The sequence below is a fragment of the Pezoporus flaviventris genome, unplaced genomic scaffold, assembly GCF_033815535.1.
Source record: "Pezoporus flaviventris isolate CSIRO_AGI_PZ_B2104156 unplaced genomic scaffold, CSIRO_AGI_Pfla_v1 ptg000047l, whole genome shotgun sequence".
Lineage (NCBI taxonomy): Eukaryota > Metazoa > Chordata > Aves > Psittaciformes > Psittacidae > Pezoporus > Pezoporus flaviventris.
The window spans coordinates 14,117,499-14,131,930 of NW_026892595.1; the positions used below are offsets into that span (position 1 = coordinate 14,117,499).

The 14,432-nt window shown below is 38.9% G+C and overlaps 1 pseudogene; it reads right to left on the reverse strand.

Moving 5' to 3' along the window:
• LOC133277022 (ATP-dependent translocase ABCB1-like) overlaps positions 1–14,432 on the reverse strand; it is a 35,880-nt pseudogene that overhangs the window by 13,876 nt on the left and 7,572 nt on the right.

A 14,432-nucleotide genomic window follows, 5' to 3' on the forward strand; every position in this document is an offset into this window, starting at 1 on the left:
TGGGCCTTTCATACAAAGGTTCCTTTGCTGGGGAGATGGGGCCAGCTTATAGCACAGAGAACATTTGGACCCTCTTACTATGTTTTGAACCTATCTGATAGTAAAAGTTTATCATCATTTTTCTTATATATTGCTTAACACTATAGTGCTGAGAACTTCGCACAGCTGACGATGTAGTGACTGACATCTCATGAGCAGTAAGGAAAACTTAATTGAAGAAAAAGAAATGACAGAAGAAATTAGTCCAAAACCTAAGAACAGTAGTGCATGCATGCTGCTTGTCTCCTTGATGGCACCCTCTCCCTTTGCTATAAACTCCTATAGCAGAAAGATTTGGAAATTGGTTTACTTAAGTAACAGTACAATAATTTCTCCTGTTACTGTTACATGCATGTTGTATGCATTATATATATTTAGAGTTATAACAAGTCCATTCATTGTTGAACTAAACTGGTGTTTTTTCTTCGTTAAGTTTATAGATCTGAAGTGATTTTACATGTCTTGGGAATGAAGGCTTCCTTAGTATTTAAGCAAGATAAAATCAGTAACACGTGTCAGTGAATAACCTACGTCAGTAGGTATTATTGCAATTCACACTTGCAAAATGTTGAGGCATGTCTTAAGACTCTAGAATAGCATTTCTGGAGTCACTGGCTGAAGATTATTGCATGTGAAACAATGACTAGTTACTGAGAGAGAAACATGGAAATTGTTCTTAATATGATGTGTTATATTTTACAGACCCATTTTTTTTTTTAGACTAAGACTCAGTAACTAACAGATTTTTTGCTTTCTGTATGTTAACACAATCCAAAACTTTATGCTGTATGAAGAGTTTGCTTTGTTACGGAAATAATTTTCCATTTAAAGGTAAATTTAGATAACACAAATACATTTTATAAGGTTTGAGGTCTTCAAGGTCTCAAATTCTTTTAAAAAGATCTTTGAGAATGTACAGGGTTTCTTGTTGGATTTTGTTTGCATATTTTGAATGTTGAGTAACAGTCAAAATGTGGTTTTAATTTTTTTAATTAAATTTAGTTTGTCTTTGTAAAAATATACCTATTGCTTGCTTAAAGTGACTCCTGTTTGCCTCGTTTGGTCCATAGCAATAAAATTTACAGTGCAATTATCTGAATTTTCTAATGTAGATTTGCTATATATCCTATCACGCCTGAAAAGATTTTAAAAAGTTTTTAGAGTAAATTAATGTTTTACAAAGGAAGGATTTTAATTCCAGGTTTTGCCAATATCTCTGTTCTGCTCTTTGTCAGTTATTTTCCATGTTGGACTGATCAGGGGACAACTACTGAACGACTGCAACTGCACATCATGCTGCCCTTCCCTCAGGAATGTTTTCTGTTGCTCTCTGCAATAAAAGCTGAAGTATAACACCAACATAATACTCTTTCCTTATGCAGTTCTTTGGAAGGTAACACCTCTTGTATGAGTACAAAAAATTTAAATAGGTTATTTCAGTATCTTTCATGTCGTATACTATATCTTGGCATGCTGTAAAAAGTGCTCCAGTAAATGCAGATTTTGCTGTGTTTTTATTTTTCCATTTTGTGGTGAAGCTGTGAAGAAAAAAATAGAACCCAAGAAAAACCAAACCAAACCAAAAAAACCAAACCCTGAGGAAACAAGACCAAGAGCCTCATCCCAAAACATTCACATTCAAAACATGAACCTGAGGTTCAGCTTCCAGGGCTATATTTGTTTCTAAACTGATTCAGATTCTTGTAGCAGACAGATGAGATAATCTTTGTCTTCTACAACTCATGCAAGTAACACAACCATATATTCTTTCTTGTTATGGCATGTGACATAGGGGTACATAAACAAATACAGTTGTACTCTCACACTGTGTCTCTCTGCTGCACTGTCATAACTATAATAATATCCCACACTGTATTGATATTAATACCTTTCCAACAAAACGGTGTGTTCTAACAGAAAGTGTTAGAAAATTCCCTCCAGTACAAATGAAGAATTGCTTCCTTGAGAATGTAACTTCATTTTCTAACACCATAAGTTCAGGTTTACAGAAATGCTCTCTATAATAAAAAGTCTACTGAGAAGCACTATATCAAATCCCTTTCATCTTGTTGCTTTTGCGTTGCTTTGCATCACACATACTCTGAGCACACATACGCAACACAGTGCAAGCATCACCTTTCAGGCCTATACAGCTTGTGCTAACACATTGGTTTCCACAAAGAGGTAAGGGTGAAGGAGGTTCAGACAGATCACAGCACAACCTCTCCTCATTCCACACCAGTGAGCTGATCTGCTTGAGGATTTGCAATTTGCGTCACTTCTCTGGGAGACATTGAGCAGACATTTTGCCTTCTCTGTAAGCAAGGAGCTTTGCCTGTTCCTCACTTTTGCACTGCACGTTGAAAAATGTATCGATTTATTGGTTTATCATAACTGTAATTAGGAAACAATGACGAAAGATAAAGCACACAATGAAATATTTTTACTTCTTTGTTTTATACGCCTCCCTATAATGTCTGAAATGATGACTCAAAATACAGGCTGCAAGGCCCCATTGATAACTGCACATACATTTCCAATAACAAAGTATTGTTCCAATAACAAACTAACTGATCTTTAAATACTGTATTAATTAACTGCAGAAATTCTTACTGTTACTCAGTACCCAAGACTAATAACGTGAAAGAAGGAAAAGACCAATGGATGCTACAAAAGCTCTCATTTCTTCTAGAAATAACAATTTGAGATTTTCCCTGAAAGTACTTAGCCTTCATGGGAATATCCAGCAAAAGAAGTTGTCAATTTAAATGACTTTTTGCATTTGATGGCATTGAAGGTTAAAAGAATTGCTCCTTACATGTTGTAGAATATGTTCTCATGCAAGTGTAGGTTAATTATACATTAATTTTCAGGAATTTATTTGCTACCATTAAGCATGTCAATGATAATTCTATTTCAGAGCATTTCACATATATTAAAAATTAATCACTTAACAATTTTACATGCTCTAAATTACTCATTTGACTTAGCTGAAAATATTTATCTAAAATTCTACTTAAAATCACACTTCTACACACATTGTTTTTCCGTATTTTTAATTACTCACAAATAATAAAATAAATCATAGAAGTATGTAGTTCAACGTAACAAAAATGTTTTTACAGGCAAATTGTGACCGTGTGTGCTGGAATAAAATTGTATTAATATTTAATGACCCTCCAAGCTTTATATAATTCAGTTTACAAATCATATAGTCATATAGAATCATAAGAATGATCTGGGTTGGAAGGGACCTTAAAGATCACCCAGTTCCTACCCCCCTGCCATGGGCAGGGACACCTTCCACTAGACCAGGTTCATTAAGGCCCTGTCCATCCTGACCTTGAACACTGCCAGGGGTAGGACAGCCACAACTTCTCTGGCCTTTGCTTAACATTTTGAACTGCTAGAATAATGGCTTAGTAAGTGTTTTACAACTAGGAAATAGACAAATGTAATGCTTGAAGTATTCTCAGTGAATTTCCAACTAAACCTGTTATCTTAATATTGTCACGTTCTTTTAAGAACTGAAAATGACAGCCGTTCAAACCATCTTATAAAAAATGGTATGCAATTTCTTGTAGTCTGAGAGTTTCACTAAGTCCGAGATGACCTTTAAAAGTTCAAATCACATCAAAATGTTAAGGTCCTTCATTATAAAAAGCGGAACGCTCCATCCACATCAACAGTAAACAGAGATTCAGCAGAGGTTTGGTAAAGCTAGCAGTGAAAAGTGGTCTACTCTGTATCTGATGTAAACCTTCTATAGAGCTATATGATCAGCACAGTGAGTAAAAAGTAGGCAAGAGGAGAACAAATGGATGCTTGGCACACAGCAGCTTAGCTTTGCCTTGCTTAACAGCAGTTAGAGCTAGTCTAGTCTAAGAAGTCTTTCTGGCATGCTCTGCCGGAGATGACAACAAGGAGATGCATCACGCTATAGGACATATATTAGAGATAGGTGGGGGATTTGAAAGGCTAACTAACTTGTTTAAACTACTTATATAAATTTTATATTGCAGCAGTTAGTTGGGAACCCATGAAATATATTTTAATCAGCAGTCCTATGCTCTCCTGTCTCTGGAATTCACTTTACAGGGCACTTCACAGGGCTGGGAGAAAGATCTCTCTGTATGCCAGCTAGCATAGTTTTAAAGTAGTGTGAACTATCAGGAATTAGGACTAGTGGACAAATAGTCTAACTGTTGCTGAAATTAGTGACAACTAGGAATCCAAGTGAGCATTAGGGACTAAAAGACCTTTGAATATGAGAACCTAGGTTCTCATGTTGGTGGTCATCTCATCTCATGTGGTCTGAGTCTTCCAGACACAACCATGCACAGTGGGTAGAGTAAGGTACTTCTGAGGCAGAATATCATCTGGTGAAAAAAATTTATTCTAAAGATATTGTTCATAGATAAACTGCGATCATTGCTGAAAATGTTAATGCAATGGTGGGAATTTGTGTTCACCCAGAGCATAAGCATAAATGCATAGTAAAAGAGAGAAACAGAGCAAGTGTAAAGCCAATAAATATAGTTGATACAGCCTAAGGAATAGGTGAAACTGTTTTGTAAACAGTTCATACATTTGCTTAAAGCAGACAACAAGAAATACAGGATTGGTTATTACTTTTCAATTGTCCGTATGATTTGTAAGTTATGTCTAGATGTCAGTCAACATGTAGCAGCTGCTCTTGAAGATGCCTGCAAGTTGGCTTTGAATTTCTTTGCTGGCTGTTAATAAGAACATAGCCCACACAGATCCCCAAAACTGACAGATAATATTTAGCTCTTAGCCCACACTGAGCTCTCCATATTGAGCTCTCCAAAGAGAAAAGTGTTTTAGGAAAGCCTGCGGCGCTTCAGTCCTACCCATATCATTAACTGAATTCTATGGGCACTTATAAGAACAGTTCACAACTGATCAATATTGACTTTGTCCAGTGCTGCCTGCACAACTGCTTCACTCTCAGTATCATCAAGCAGAAGAATTTTAGGATTGCAAACCAGAACTCCGGCAATTGCTATTCTTTTCTTCTGGCCTCTGCTCAGCTGTGCCCCTCTTTCTCCAACCATGGCTTCAAACTTCAAGGCAACCACACACATTTCCAAAACACTCAGTGGCACAGTCCTTTCAACAGAGAAAGACAGTGTAAAGAAAAGCGACATCAGTGGCAGGAGCCCCAGCAGCTTCTCCTTCCACTAAACCGCTAAAGGATACACAACCACTTGGATATACCTGCCTAATCTTTTGTGTCCCTGGAACTCTAATAGTTCTTCAAATGCCCACCAAGTCATGAACTAAAGATATAAAATGAACATTATTCTCAAAAGTTATGAGGAAGCTCTGGATATCTCTGCATATTCAGAGCTCCACAGATAGCTTCCTCTATGAAGGAAGATTTTTGAGAATCCCTTCTAAGGAACTGCTTGGCGCAAGAACATTTAGGAGAAATTATTTCAGCAGGACAGCTGTTTTGCTTACATTGGGTAGCTTCATCCTTCACTAAGCATTTTGGGTAAGGAATCTCTCTCCCCAGGATGGCACATGCCTTTTAGGGGAGACTTCACTGTGTCATTGGAACAAGGGCAGTGATTCCAGAGCTAGATGTGCAGACACACAGAGTCATCTCCTGGAGGTATCTTGACCTGCCTTCCTTGGGATCGTAAAATCTCTGGATGAGCTGAACAGTTGTACTTTTCCCACAGCAGCTGCCACCAACCAGGGGCACTGCCAAGGCCACCTTGAGATTCAAGCCTTCAGTATCTCTATATGTAAGAAAGGTGACGAAAAACATAACGGTATGTAAAAATGTCAGGGTAAATTTGAAGAAACTCTAAAAACTACAGTAAAAATTTGCAGAGCTCTAGCTATTAAAGAGGAAGAGGCTGATGTGGAGTTTGTGGAGTTTTACTGCACCATGTAAAGGTTTTTCCTTTGCTCATCCATTCAAAATGTGGCGTTCCACACTTACTGCAAAAGTAAGGTTTGCTTTCCATGCAAACTTACTGCTAAGTCTCAGAGAGGTGGTGAAGATGCCACACAGCAATTACTGCAGCTTCAGAGGAAAAGAACTTTTCTTTCCCACTTAAATGGCTGTTGGCCTAGGGGAGATTTCCGCTGTAGCTTTCTCTAAAACTTCAAGAAGCAGAGAGACACAGAAGTGTAAACATCTGTGTAATGAGATGAAAGGAAACCTTGCCTTGGATATTTGTTTTTGTTTGTTTGTTTGGTTTTTTTTGTTACCAAGGAGAAACTATTCATAGATTTGTTTTTCCATGTTTATATAAAAACTCACATTATTTCATTATGAGTAACCCAGTCGGCAGCCATCATGAGGACCTTCTTAGTTAAAAGAAGTGGGAGAGATGAGGTTCCATTAAATGCTTGCCAGGACTATTCTTGTTTCAGAACAACAGGATAAAGCAAGAATTATTTTATCTCAGTAATACTAAGGCCTCTGAAGAGTTGCCATTTTTATCAAGATGTCATGGTTTAAACCCAGCCATGCAGCTCATTCACTCACTCCCCCACCTTCTTTCCCTCCCCCTGCTCCCGGAGGGATGTGGAGGAGAATCAGAAGAATGCAACTCCCATGGGTTGAGATAAGAACAGTTTAGTAACTAAGGTATAACACAAATCACTACTGCTACCACCAATGATAATAATGATAAAGGAAACAAAAAGCGAAGAGAATACAACACCTCAGCACCAGCCAACCGATAACTCACCCCCCCAGCCTGACCAAGCACCGACCGATACCAACTCCAGCCCTGCAGTCTCCCAGCCCTTCCGGCTAACTCCCAGTTACATCCTGGGCATGACGTGCTGTGGTATGGAATACTTCTTTGGTCAGTTTGGGTCAGGTGTCCTGTCTCTGCTTCCTTCCGGCTTCCCCTCCTCCCTGGCAGAGCATGAGGCTCACAAAGTCCTTGCTCAGACTAAAACATTTGAGCGGTAGCTAAAAACATCGGTGTTATCAGCGCTGTTCCCAGACCGAAAGTCAAAAACACAGCGCTGCACCAGCTACTAACAAGGAGAAAAAATGACTGCTACTGCTGAACCCAGGACACAAGAATATTTTGAATTGTGAAATTCAGGTGATGTCAAAATGAGCAAATAAGAATTGAGACAATCTAGTTTACACTGTTAAGCTACCTCAGAACTCGTCACAGTTTAAACCCAGCCGGTAACTCAGTACCATGTAGCCGTTTGCTCACTCTACCCCAGCTGAAATCAAGACAAACTCAACTGAAGTCTTTGTTTTGCGAGTTTTTATACGGTAATCTGCTTACTACACTGTTAGATGTTTACATGGAAGTTAGACTGGGGAATTAGATAAAATCCAAGAGCCTAAGAGCCTAATCCAAACACTGAAGAAGCAAATAGAAACATTGCACTGTTTCAATCTGGTTTCAAACTGATTTCAGGTTTGGGCCAAATACTTCGTCCTTCACTGAAGTGAGAATAAAGTCTCTTCACAGTATATTCTTACACATAAACATGTAAGGTAAAAAGTGCTAAAAGGTAGAATGGGCCTATCTGAGGGCATTATTTATGTGTTACCTCCATCTTCCCACAAGCTAATATTAGAAAAGCATCATAGCCTTTTCAAACCCTGCTAAAATGTAGCTATGATGACAGCAAGTTTGGCACAGGCATTGCACACAAGCACTTGCTTTGTGTCTTGGGCAGGTTTTGCAGCCCTTGTGGTGGAAGTGTTCCTGCAGCTATCACATGGGATTAATTCCCAGCTATTGATGTCACATAGATCTGCATCACACAGAAGTGCAGAGTGAAGTCTTCTGTTACAAACTACCCTCCTAGATCTCACTGTTGTCGGTAGACAAAAGCAACTTAACAATATGCAAGTGTGTTTCCATTGATACATTATGTTTCCTTTCATTCTCTAGTTTGCTCATCATTCTTGTTTTCATTTGCTATGCAACATGCTTCACCCTTTCTTGACATGATTAAGAGCTAAAAAGGTGACCTCTGTAATAGATAGAGGAAGAAGTGAGAAACAAAGCCCCTCCCTAATACTAGATAATGTGATAAACATTTTAGAAACTTGATGCAGAACTTGCTAAAGAGTCTTCATATTGATTAAAATGGCAAAGTGCCAAATGATTTCAACAGATCTCTTTAGAAACTGATAAAATGATTATTTTATTTGTCTATTCCTTTAAAAGCTGCCTAAGAAAGCCCTGCTCCTCTCTGTCTTCATATTCTACCTGAACAAAATGGGAATCGGTCTCCTGTTATAGATGGGTAAAATGAGACTTACTTCATATTGGAAAAGAAAATTTTCCAATACATTCTTAATAAATGTATTTTCAGAAATCATTCAAACCTTTCCCCCAGTTAATTCCATCAAGAATTAACTTGTCAAGAGCTCTTGAACAAAACAATCTCTTCCTTCAAAGGGACGGCTTTTGTATTGTAAGTGCAATAAAGTAGGTGTTGGATCTGTTGCCAGTTTCTCAGAGAAATATTTTTACCAGACTTATAGTGTAGAAAATTTGAGAGATCAGTACACTACTATAATATTTTTCTGTATTAAAATGAATATTATAACAATTAGAGTTTTTCATTATATTGGGCATCTACAAGGACCTTCTAGCTCTTACTGGAAATTTCTTGTAGCTGCATTTTACTTCAAAAGGTGGGCTCTTAATTTATTTAACTAACCAGTTCCAGCTAAAATGTGTTATTAGTTCTACACAAAAGCAAAGGTCTCCATTATCTCCTGAACACCATTTTTTAGTTATAGTAACCATTTTTCTGTAAGGCAATCAAGTTATCTTGAAAAGAATCTGTATCACCTCTATGCATGATACCTTAATATCTGGCTTAGCAGGATAATTGAAGTAAATACTTTGGAATTCCAAATTCCCCTTAACATGGTTTGTTTTATAGCTAGCAAGCATCAGGTGCACTGTCAGTTTCAGATTCCTAGGCAGAACACGTCAAGAAAAGGGGAAAAGCCATTTTTTATATTTCTAATGACATTTTAGCATGATACAAGGCTGTGAAATCCTAGAAGTTAATGTTACCATGCAATATGGCATAGCAGGTCTCATTGCAAAGTATCTGCAATTACTCACAAATGCATGCAGCCATCAGTCCAGGTCAAAACAGGAGCCTGCTTAGTAAGGTTCCATGGGATATAGCCCTAGAGGGAGGGGGTGGCGGCTTAAGACTGCTGGTTGATGTTCAAGGATCACCTGCTCTAAGCTCAGGAGTATTGTGTCCCAACTTGAAGGAAATGCAGCAGGAGGGCCAGGAAACCTCCATGGCTGGATAAGGAGCTGCCCAGAAAACTTCGAGGAGAAAAAGGAAGCTTATAAAAGGTGGAAGTGAGGACAGGCAGCCTGGGAAGAATACAGGGATGTTGTCCAGGAAAGCTAAGGCCCAGTTAGAGTTAAATCTCGCAAGGAAAGGCTTCTATAGGTACGTAGCAAACAAAAGATAAACTAGGGATAACATGGGCCCACCCTGGAAACTATCAGGAGAACTGGCTACCCTTGATTTGGAGAAGGCTGAGGTTCTGAATGACTTCTTTGCCTCAGTCTTCACCAGCAAGTGCTCTGACCAAACTGCCCAAGTCTTGGAAGGCAGAAGCAGGGACTGTGAGAATGAAGACCTTGGGCCCACTGCAGGAGAGGATCTGGTTTGAGACCATCTTAAAAACCTGAATGTGCACAAGTCCATGGGTCCTGATGAAATCCATCCGCAGGTCCTGAAGGAGCTGGCAGATGAAGTTGCTAAGCCACTGGCCATCATATTTGAAAAATCATGGCAGTCAGGTGAAGTTCCCGATGACTGGAAAAAGGGAAATATAACCCCCATTTTCAAGAAGGGAAAAATGGAAGACCCAGGGAATTACAGAGCAGTCAGTCTCACCTCTGTACAAGGATGCTGGAGAGGGACTCTTCATCAGGGACTGTAGTGATAGGAAAAGTGGTAGTAGGTTTAAACCTCAAAAGGGGAAGTTTAGATTGGATATAAGGAGGAAGTTCTTTACTGTGAGGGTGATGAGGCACTGGAACAGGTTGCCCAAGGAAGTGGTGAATGCTCCCTCCCTGGCAGTGTTGAAGGCCAGGTTGGACAGAGCCTTGGGTGACATGGTTTAGTGCAATGTGTCCCTGCTCATGGCAAGGGGGATGGAACTAGATGATCTTAAGGTCTTTTCCAACCCTAACTGTTCTATGATTCTATACAAATACTTTAATATTGATTCACGACTTGAAAGTAGACATTACATTGCCGAATTACTACAGATGTAGTCACTGTAAAAACAGTCTTTTAAATATTGATAGCTGAAAAAATATTATCAATAACGTGAGCATAGTTACACAAGGTCTAGCATCCTCTCTCAGTTGTTGAATTGCGTTTTTTTAATCATGAAGATTGAAGTATGTTTATTCAGGCAAGCTTTGCAATAACTTCTTTTTCTTCTTTAACCTGGTTTTCTAAGCTACCAGATAAAATAACAACTGGTAGAAATTTGCAACTTCCAAATTTATTGGCTCATATTCCACTACTTAGATGTTTGTCCTATATCCAAAATTGTGTTGGGTGGAATTTTTAAATGTTATGATATCATACGCACAGTTGATAATTTTAATTCAGAAAGAAAGTCAGATATTCAACACTTTTGGATGACAAGCATGACAAAGATACTGTCTTATTTACTAATAATACTAATCTATAGTATTATTTTCTATAATACTATAGATTGCATAGGCAGCTCCTATGTGTCCAACACTAAAAACTCCAAGTAATATAGAAAGAAAAGACTTAAAAAAGGAAACAAACAAAACCCAAACTAAACACCAAGCCCCATACCACATAATGCTCATTAGATAGCTTTACTTATCTGACAATATTAATTATCATTGCTTCAAGCAGTTCCATGCATCCTGTGCAGTATGAGGAAGCTTAGAATCAAATCAGCATTGATTCTAGGCTTCAAACAGTGGCAATCCTTTAAACGAAAGGTGAACATTGATAGGAAATTTCCATTAGTAGGTCAAATTTCCTTCCTCCATACCTGGATTATAAGAAGGACATTGTGAGGGCTGATAGCTGGGATCCTTCTTCAGAGTGACTATAGAGAATAGAAGGACATTTCTGATTCCACCTGAAAAAAAAAATAGCCACAATTTAATCACTTCTGTGATTAAATATAAAAAAAATAGTTTCAATAACATGAAAACAGGAGTAATTCAACCCAAAAGATAAAGGCACATTAATCCTCTCTGTTGTAATGCTAGCAAGGACAGAACCAAATGTTTGAGGAAACTGGAAACTTCTTTGTGTGAAACTATAATCCTTTGTCAGGCCAAAAGCAGACTCTAATTTCTAATTAATTTTTTCAGCCTTGAGTCTGACATTTAGGTGTGTGGGTGTTTTCTTTGAACACATGCAACTCTGCCACTCATTTCAGATGTTGGAAATAAAGGCTTGTTTGCACTTTTATTCCAATAAAAACCAAGCTTACGTTACAGTGTCAATTGCTAGTGGCCTGGAAGAGGTGACAGCGAGTCAGACTGCTGCAGGGATCAGCAATAAGCCCTGCTCTGCAGTCATGTGCTGCATGCCAGGCAAGGAAGAAATCCAGCTGCAGGTGCTCCTGTTTTTCTTGCTCCACCAGTGGCTTTCACCGGGAACATGAGGGCAAAGCCCCTTCCCATCTACTTTCTGCAGTGTGTTGGTAATACAAACTCACATATATGGCTTTGCCCTGGAGTGGATAAAATGGGCTTACCTGCTTGGTCACAAATGGGATTTCAGAATCATTTCAGTATTTTTCATAATCATTGTTCAGCTACCCTTGAATACTTACTGTAAAGACTTTTCTGGCTGTACAGTCATCGAAGACTATCAGATCAGTTCCATACTGAAAGGCCAAGATGCATATATAAGAAGAAAGCAATAACCATAGAAATGTTGGCTGAAAGAGACGTTTTTGATAGCAGTGTGTTTGGCATCTTCTCTTTTTTTGGTATCGGAAAGAAAAAAACACATTCCCCCCCAAAAACCCAAAACGTACAGGAAATGATTCTTTCTTTCATTATGTGTATTTATAAATTTCCCATAAAATACACTGAAGAGATATAAAATATTTTTTGTAAACAGTAATCCAATCCAGAGAAAGATCTTGATAAGAGTAGAAGAAAATGTATTGACTGCCTTGTCAGTATATCTTGTGATATACTGAGCTGATCAATTTTAGCTGGAACAAGTCCTGGGTGAGTGGAAAACACTGTGTCAATCTGTTGAACAGCTTTAACCTTGTGATTTTCAATGGAATCTTCCAACTGTGAGCAAGTATTACTGATGCTAAAAAAACAAGTAAGCAGCGGCCAGCCACAGGAAGGACTCAGAATCATTAGGGTTGGAAGGCACCTCTGGAGATCACCTAGTCCGACACCCCTGCAAGGCAAGGTCACCAAGAACAGGTTGCACAGGAATGTGTTCAGGTGGGTTTTGAACATCTCCAGGGCTGCCCCCAACCTTTATGTCTTCAACCAGTCCCTCCTGGTTTGTTAGTACAAGATCCAGCAACACAGCTTTTCTCATTGGCTCCTCCACCACTTCTAACAAAAAGTTTTCTTCAACAGTCTGCAGGAACTTCCTGGAGTTTGTGTTCTGGGCCATGTTATCTCTCCAACAATTATCTGCGTGGTTGAAGTTTCACCAGAAGAAGGCTATATCCACCTGCCCATAGAAAGCCTCATCAACTTCCTCCTCCTGATCAGATAGCCTATAGTAAACACCCAGCACAGTGTCACCCATAATCACCTGTCCCTTAATTATCACCCATAGACTCTCAAATTGTTCATCTGGGTAGAACTCTTTCACATAAGCAACTCCACCACCTCACCTCTCTGACCTGTCCTTTCTAAGAAGTACATAGCTGTCCATGACAACATTCCAGTCATGTGAGCTCTCCCACCATGTCTCAATAATTGCAGTGAGATCATGCCCTGTGACCACACATAGATTTCCAGTTCATCCTGTTTATTCACCACTCTGCATGTGTTTGTATACAGGCACTTCAGAGCTAAGTTCTCTTGAAAAGATGTAAGAGGATTCACCATAACCTTAAACACCCTTGCTGTGGTTAGACCTTTGATCGTCATCTTGAGAGGCAGTCAAGGAACATCTGTCACTGCACTGGTTGCTATGACCTCCTCCCCAGGAGGAAGCAATGGCATGAGCACTGCCATGCTGAACCCCAGCCCCTAGCCACTTTGGACACCACCCCTGCAGGCTGAATGATGCCTCCTCCTAATATACAGACTCCATCTGGGTACCTTGCAGTAGGTGTCTAGGGTTGAGGGTAAACTTCCTGAAGGAAGTGTAAAAGTTGGGAGAGACTTGGAAAAATCCTAGAATCAATTCTGATGTATAGGAAGATCCATGAAAGTACAGCGATTCAAGGGAGTAGAAGAATCAATAATGGGAGAAAATACTGGCATTGGATCAGAAGGACAACAAGGATGGAATAACTGTTGCATGAGTGTTTCAGGATATTTTAAAAGTGAAATGGTGATATGGAGAAAATGGGATGGAATTATGTAAAAATATCTCTCGAGAATGACTGTAAAAGATATTATCGGGCTACTGTTTGTATCAGAAAGTCTAGATTGGGTTTGGACATGAACGGAGAGATCAGTTTGGTCAGAAGTGTGTGAAAGTAAGAGGCACATCATAACGTAATAAATACAGATTAAAGAATCAAATGCCAGCAACAGCTGAACGGCCCATGTGCTCTGGGAAGTGATAGCTGAGATTTTTATTTTTTAAACAGTCTTTGAACAAAAACAAGGACCTTTTTAAAAAAATTAATTTAAGGCTGTTAAGATAAAGCTGGATATAGACAAAAATCAAGGATAAAATGATTGAATTAGTTAATGTAATTACAGATGAATCTCCACAAAAAAGGTCTGCAGCAGTGGTTTTCCATTTCCTGGGTCTTAGAAATTAAAAAGCATTGAGATGATAATTTCCCCAGGGTTAGCTTTGAAACTGTAATTCAGCATCAACTTTCAGTAGAAAAATACCACAAAAGTGCATGGTGCCAAAAGCAGGATGACCAATGTGAATTAGGGTATTTTAATTACTATGTCTGACCTGACAGGGAAAACAGTAAGGAAGAAATGTGCTTCTCATGGTGATCATGTGCTCTTTATTCTAGAGTATTGAATAAACTGGCACATATAACAGTGGTCCAGTAGCAAAGGCTTCTGGTGATTATTTTCAAATTGCGGATAGAGCCACAGGACTGAAGCATTGTAACAGAAACAGTAACCTGAGAAACTGCAGACTTTTATCTTGACAAAAACAGCACATAAAGCTTGCAAATAAATCCTGAAGAA